Below are 7375 nucleotides of genomic sequence, written 5' to 3'. Positions count from 1 at the left end.
TGGACGGATAGCATGAGACCCTCACACACAGCGTCTCATCTCCTCTGACCTCCTCTAACCCTCGCCACACCACGACAGGACACCCTCTCATGGATAGCCGTCCATAAATAGTTGATCACTCTCCTCCGGTCAGCGCCTGCCTTATCGTTAGCGTCTGGACCGTGACAGCGGTCGCACGGTGACGTTTCCACTTCAAGGTTCAAAAGTTTGTCACTGCCCAAAGAGAGGAAATATCCACTATCCTGTCGTTATACTGTCAGTGAGGTACCACATTTCAGTGTACTGTCACAGGGACCGGAGAATTCAACTTCAACTCTACAGTCGTATGATGTGAGAAAATACTTTAATCGGTCAATGGAGAAGAACCTACAGGAAGAAACCGGTAGATCTGTATTTTTGCCAAGGACAACGGAATGAAGATGTCTGAATAAATAATAAAGGGTGTCATAAATACCACCACGTGGCCATGTTTGTGTTCTGTAGATCAACTGACACCGCCTCAAGTGTGCAAGATGTCATATTTATATCGAAAGGCGAGGACGTGTTTTTGCCAACATTGTGTTATTTTATTCCTGAGACCTTGCAAGGTCTTAATAAGAGAATTTGTATTTGAGTCATTGTATTCAAGATTCAAAACCTGATATCAACAGGGTTACCAAGAAATCTATCAACACATAGATCTCAGTCCAGTGGCATATTGTCCAGTGGCATAGCTAGTCTTCCCAAAGAAAGACATCACATTTCTACTGCTAGACTACACAAATCTACACAAATAAATCACAAAGACAAAACATGTAATTATTACATATAAATATATCATAGTAGTATTCCCTTGCCGCATGCCACCTATGTGGCTTCACTGGGCTCCTCTGACACAAGGACACGTTGATGATCATTTCACTGGTTTAGGCCACGTTTATACGTAGCAGGGTATTTATAGAAACGAATATTTCCCCCCCTCCGTTTTCAAAAATAACATTGTGCACACAACATCGTTTTCAAAAAAGTTGTCGTTTACATCAAAACGCATAAATACGCCGTTGGGACATTATAACTGTGCCAAACCTATGGGCGGCAGTGTAGGGAGAAGGATAAAGTCCATGCAAGCCAATCAGAATCCTCAGAATCAACAACAACGAATAACACAAGCGTCTTCCTGTAACAAACAAACTGTGAACATAGGGCTCATATGACGTTAAGCATTTCTGGCGCATAATGTGACGTTTCAGAACCTAAACCCTGTTTCTACCCGTTGACACGACAACACGTAACCGGCGTTTTCAGAAATCTCCACTTTGGCCTGAGTTTTTAGAAATGATCGTTTTCTGTGACAAAAACTGCGTTTTCGTGTAAATGAGAGGCCAAACCGTGTGAAAATATCTGCGTTTTCCCTTCGTGTAAACGGGGCCTTATTGTTGCAACATTGCACTCAGAGGAGTGCTCCGATAAGGTGTGTGTTGTGATGGCTGTTTAATGTGCATTGATTTCCCAATGCACCACAGGTGTGCAGCCTCACAGTAATCAGTCTGACTCGGGCCAGGTGAGGCTGCTTAAAACAGCCATCATACACACACTCCACATATATTAAAATATACAGACAAAATAATAAGGACTGGAAGAGTGGAAAGGCCTGGGGCAGAGGCACCCATATATCGCTTGGAATAGCCTGAGCTCAGTCTCTGCGGACAGTGGTGGATCAGTGGGGTGGCCAGGGTGAAACCAGAGATCATTATGGGGTGGAACATTAATCTAAATATGATGGAAGGCATTTTGAAATGTAGGGAATATTTAAGGCCTGTACATGCTGTAACTCTACATCATATTATTTCAGACAGTTGTGTAATTGTCAAATACACTTTTACTTAAATAATTTCTTGCAGTTACCACTGAGTTCATTTTTTTCTGATCAAAACAACTCATCAGACTCTCAGAGACAGTTTTTTTTTTTTTTTTTAATCAAAGTCTGATTTATTCAAGAGTGTATATAGTGTGCATAGATTGAACTCAGATTATATGACAACAAGTGCGGGTTGGTCTCAGCTTTTGAGGTCTGTTAAAAAAACTAAAAACTCAACCTTCTGATCTAACGCTTTAAAAGTAAAAAGTCGAAATGCGGTGCATTTATCAGAAAATAAATTACACAATTGCAAAAACATTATTTTTTGTAACTTTTGAATCCCTGCCTCAAACATATACTAAATACATTAACTTGCCATAGATTCATCTTACAACAGCCGTATTCTGCTATTATTCTGGTTTGTAGCAAAGCAATTCACAAAATCAACAAAATCCAGTGCTTTTGATCTTCTTCACCCTCACTTAAAACTCCTAGATTAGCGGACATCTGTTCACCAGATGCCCGCTAATCTAGGAAAAAAAAAATGGATGGGTAATGGGGTGCCCTTGATTCAGTCTAGGGTGGCCTCGGCCACGCCTGGCCACCCCCTAGATCCACCACTGTGGCCTCGGCCACGCCTGGCCACCCCCTAGATCCACCACTGTGGCCTCGGCCACTCCTGGCCACCCCCTAGATCCACCACTGTGGCCTCGGCCACTCCTGGCCACCCCCTAGATCCACCACTGTCTGCGGACCCATTGATATGGAGCTAAAGGCTTAAGGCCGAATACTACTACTGCATTGGTACATTTCCGAGGCATGGGTACGTTGCATAGGTCTCCATGTCACCGGCGTAGCTAGCAGAGCCCATCTCCGTAGATTAGCCTAGCTTCGGCTACTGTGCTTCATTTTCCGGTTAATTTGAGAAAGATAAGGAGGATTTGCCTCTACGGTCATTACGACATCATCTCCTCATTAAAAAACATCTGAAAAAGCGACTTATGGTGAACCATGCTCAGAATCACTGACACGGATCCCTGAAGGTACGCCGAAACGCTGTGGCCTTACGAGTCCGTGCCTATCATATTCTTTGACCAGCTGCCAAGCCCAAGGGCCAGGGAAGACCTTGGCTGCCAGTGCAGCCCTTGTACTAGCACATGTAGCACATATACAGCACATTTAGAATAGCATTTGTAAGCATGGAATATCAATGGGACCTAACCTGCAGATTTATTGAGTTCACAGTTCCCTCCTCAGGAGTTAATTTATCTTTTTAAGACTGCTGAACCTTTCCTTTACTTTGCTCACTAAATGTAGAAAACAAGCGGTTCTATTTTACACTTTTTCATGTTTTCAGACGAAATGATGCGTACTGTCGTTTTGCAGCATGTAGGGTAGAAAGTGGTCGCACATTACACTGCTGTGCTTGAAGTGACGGGGAATATTTAGCCTTGTTAGCAGAATGTGGCTGATGCAGTGCAGCAGATGAGTAATGGCTTGTCCCCCTACGCAGATAAACAGGCAGCGGTGCTGCTGAGGTCCAGATAGGAACAGGAACCCACTCCACCTCACCCTGGGTGACCTCACACTGCCTGCTCTCAAGCTGCTGAACCCACACAACTCCGTCCATGCGGTGGAGTTCTGCATATGTATTGAAATGTAAGGAGTCGGGTATGTGGTGTTCTGTGTATGGATTCTGATGAAAGGAGTTTAGGTCCATGGTGGGGTTTTGTTTATATAGGGGATGGTAGCACATCTCAATCTGAAATCAAGCCAACCTGAATATGACTCTGAGCTCTGTCCTCACCTGGCTGGGGGCTCTGTGTGTGTGTTTGTGTGTGTTTGTCAGTGTGTGTTTGTCTGTGTGTGTGTGTGTGTGTGTGTGGGTGTGTGTGTGTGGTGTGTGTGTGTGTGTGTGTGTGTGGTGTGTGTGTGTTTGTGTGTGTGGTGTGTTGTGTGTTGGTTTTGTTTTGTGTGTGGGTGTGTTGTTATGTGTGTGTGTGTGTGTGTGTGTGTTGTGGTTGTGTGCGTGTGTGTTGTGTATCGTGTGTGTGTGTGGTGGTGTGTGGTGTGTGTGTGTGTGTGTGTGTGTGTGTGTGTGTGTGTGTGTGTGTGTGTGTGTGTGTGTGTGTGTGTGTGTGTGTGTTTGAGTGCATGTGCACCTTTGAGGTCATTTACCTCAGGTAAGGCAGACCACTCCAGCTGCTCTCTGACAGCATCCAGGGAGATTCAGGAGGAAAGCTAGAAGATATTTTCTTTTTTTTCTAGGAACAAACCATAGTGAACATTTGCAAAGCTCTTTTCCGAACTTTATTTTGTGTTTCAATAAAGCCTGCAATGGAACTCCAGTTGCACTTATGCTTTAGTCAACAAGGATGCCCTCACAATATTTAGCAGAAAAATGTGTATAAGGGGAAGTAATGACTCTTCTGTAAGGGAAAGTAAAGAGCAATGAATAACAATGGCTAATAAATACATGAACACCAAGAATAAAAGCTGCATTGAGGTTCATTACAGTGAATAACCCACCAAACAGCACTTAGATTGAAAATGATGTAATTGAGTTAGGCTGCACTTAAAGGAATTGTGTTTTCATGCACTTTGAATCTCATGAATGTTAAACATCATTTATATCATTTATACCTGTGGATTATCACATCTAAAAACGCTGTTGCATCACCCTATCTACCGATGCAATCATACACAATCAGACAGAATTGAAGAGAAACAATATGTACAAACGTTGTTGATGCATTTTAAAAGTCAGCTTCAAAATTATCGGGGGGGGACTTGGTTTCCTACTTAGTCACCACGCTGCAGTCCTTTCCCGTTGAGGTCAAGCAGAGCCCATCCCACAGGGAAAAAATAAAGATTGAGACTTGGTTTCCTACTTAGTCACCACGCTGCAGTCCTTCCCGTTGAGGTCAAGCAGAGCCCATCTCACAGGGCTGCTCATTACATTCACAAGAGAACACGGCGACGGCACCAAGCTTTACGTGTGAACAAGGCTGCCTTGAAGCTTTGAATAGTCTGAGGGCTAATCTGCTGTGTCTGCTGCTGTGTGGAGCCCGGGCTGGATCACTTCTGGCCGTGCGTTGCATGGGTTTACAATCTGCATTGGGTACTGTTTCTTCGTTGTATAACCATCTTTAGTCTTTGAAGCTCTCACGTAGAGGAGGCTGATTAATTAATTAACCTGTGTGTTGTTTATAGAGAGAGAGAGATCAGAGGGAGAGTTCAGAATGACGGACAATGCAATACAATGCCAATGGGCCATATGTTTCGGGAAGCCACTTACATTTCCTTACGATAAACTCAACAATGCAAAAATCTATTATCTATGCATTATTGTGCTGGGTAAATCATAGTGAATAATGAATGAAAAAAGTGCTGAAACAGCACAGTGTACTATACACACCTGACAGCACATCTTTTTAAACGGAGAGGGGCTCTTCATCGGCTGTTAACATCGCGTTCAGCAACCCCCGTTAATGATTAGCAGCAGATGAAGTGCAGCCATCCGGTTCGTTTGTGGGAGCAGATCCGATCAAATCCACGTATTGTCCCCGTTTACCAGAGGACTTGGCTCTGCCAGGGTTTCACAATCACACTGGGATCATCCACTTGTTATGCAAGCCCCTGTGCAAAGATGAAACATGAATATGAAATATGAATGTCTAAACTCCGCCCAAGAGAGCACAGCTTGGAGGATTATGTTTTTTCGTAGATGTAAAAAAACAGGATTCATCCTGTGGATGTTTGTGCAGCCGGCAGGGCTGGGGGGTGTCACCTATTGGGACACGGGTTCTGTTGGTGATGTGTGTGTGAGCCGGTGATAAGGAAGGAAACAGCCTCTTATCTCTGCCTCTGTCTCTAATCCTGCCAGGGCTGAATCTGCTTCTTATTCTCATTCACTTACATCAACAATCTACGGATCAAAGTGTTCCCACACATGCAAAAGTAACGAAAAAGACATTTATTCAATATAGTCGAAAACCATTTATATTTGATCAAAGAAAAACAGTGTAGTGCCTGTCCAAAGGAATATTTTGAAAACCACTTTCGAAGCTTGATTAAGAATTCATGAATTCGGTATTTGTTTAGATAAGTCTAAATAATAAACAACAGCGCCAGCCTGGCCGACGCCAACCGACCCAGCCGCTCCAGCCTCCGCTGGATGTCATTTACATAGAGGCAATAACTCGAAGCATAATGAGAACACAGCTGGAGTGCACCACGGGCCTTTAATTGCATTAAATATTCAAATGTTGTAGCCAATGTTCTTCCGATGGCTGCCTTCAATCAAGCACCCTGATCGGATACTTCACTTCTCCCTCTCGTACAACACTTTACATCTCACGGGGATGTCTGTTTGCTAAATTGAGCATCCGGTTGCATTGACTCTTGAGAGGTTGTGTACAACGTCAGAGAATGGGTTGATAGAAGATCGGATGACAACATACAAGCCTCTGATTAGCTTTGCCTTGTGACTCCCAGAATGCTACGCATTCATTAACTATGTGGAAGGGTTTGGAATTAGGGTCCATGTTTGAAGCACAAGAAAATTTAAAACACAAAACATAATATTGAACCCTCATTAAAATATTGTTTTAATATACTTTGCAATGGTGACCAGGCGGAGAGGTTTACACAGCATGCGGTAAAATCAATAGAAATAGATACATTTAAAAAGTAATTACATTTTACATTTTCCAAATAATTGGAAGATAGATATTAAAAAAACATGTTCTTGTCTTGGCTGGCAATCTCCTGTACAGGTCGTCCTCGCTGGTACCAAAAGGAAATTTGGATTGAGCAGGCGGTAGTCAGGCTGTGCGACACAGCAAGTGGTCTCCATCCCAGATAATTGCATCTGGGGAACACTCCCACATTATTGGTTTGGAGCACTCCCTTTCAACAGAGCAGAGATGGTGCGGGAGAATCCTTGTTGATTGGATGTTTTTAAGAAACATTCCATCCTCTTCTGTACACCACACACCCCGAAGGTTTGGTTTGGATATGCTGGCTGCAGTGCAATTAAATCAACTTCCTCTATGCAAATCAAATGTAATGTAATTGCATCGTAGTGATTGCCAGAAGATGCATACATATTCTACAGGTATTACATAATCTCTTACTGAGTGTCTCTACCTCTATAAATACCCCTCCCCACACACACACACACACACACACACACAACACACACACACTCTCACACACACACACACACACACACACACACACACACACACACACACACACACACACACACACACACACACACACACACACACACACACACACACACACATTCCACTGACATTCAATTAATCAGTGCTTTCAATGCTCTTTAAATCGATGCACTTAACCATCACTTCAATATGTGCATGTGTAGACTAATGAATGCCCTATTAAAGACAATACTATTTATATAGAAAATACTGATACTGCAATACATTTAAATGCATAAGAACAGCACAATGGTTTTATTGGAACGTCAGCGGTAGCTGCATGCAAACAGCCAAAGCACATTCAGAA

The sequence above is a fragment of the Gadus chalcogrammus genome, chromosome 1, assembly GCF_026213295.1.
Source record: "Gadus chalcogrammus isolate NIFS_2021 chromosome 1, NIFS_Gcha_1.0, whole genome shotgun sequence".
In the NCBI taxonomy this organism is placed as follows: Eukaryota; Metazoa; Chordata; class Actinopteri; order Gadiformes; family Gadidae; genus Gadus; species Gadus chalcogrammus.
The sequence above is the reverse complement of the archived record's forward strand: the minus strand, read 5'-3'. Positions refer to the sequence as shown.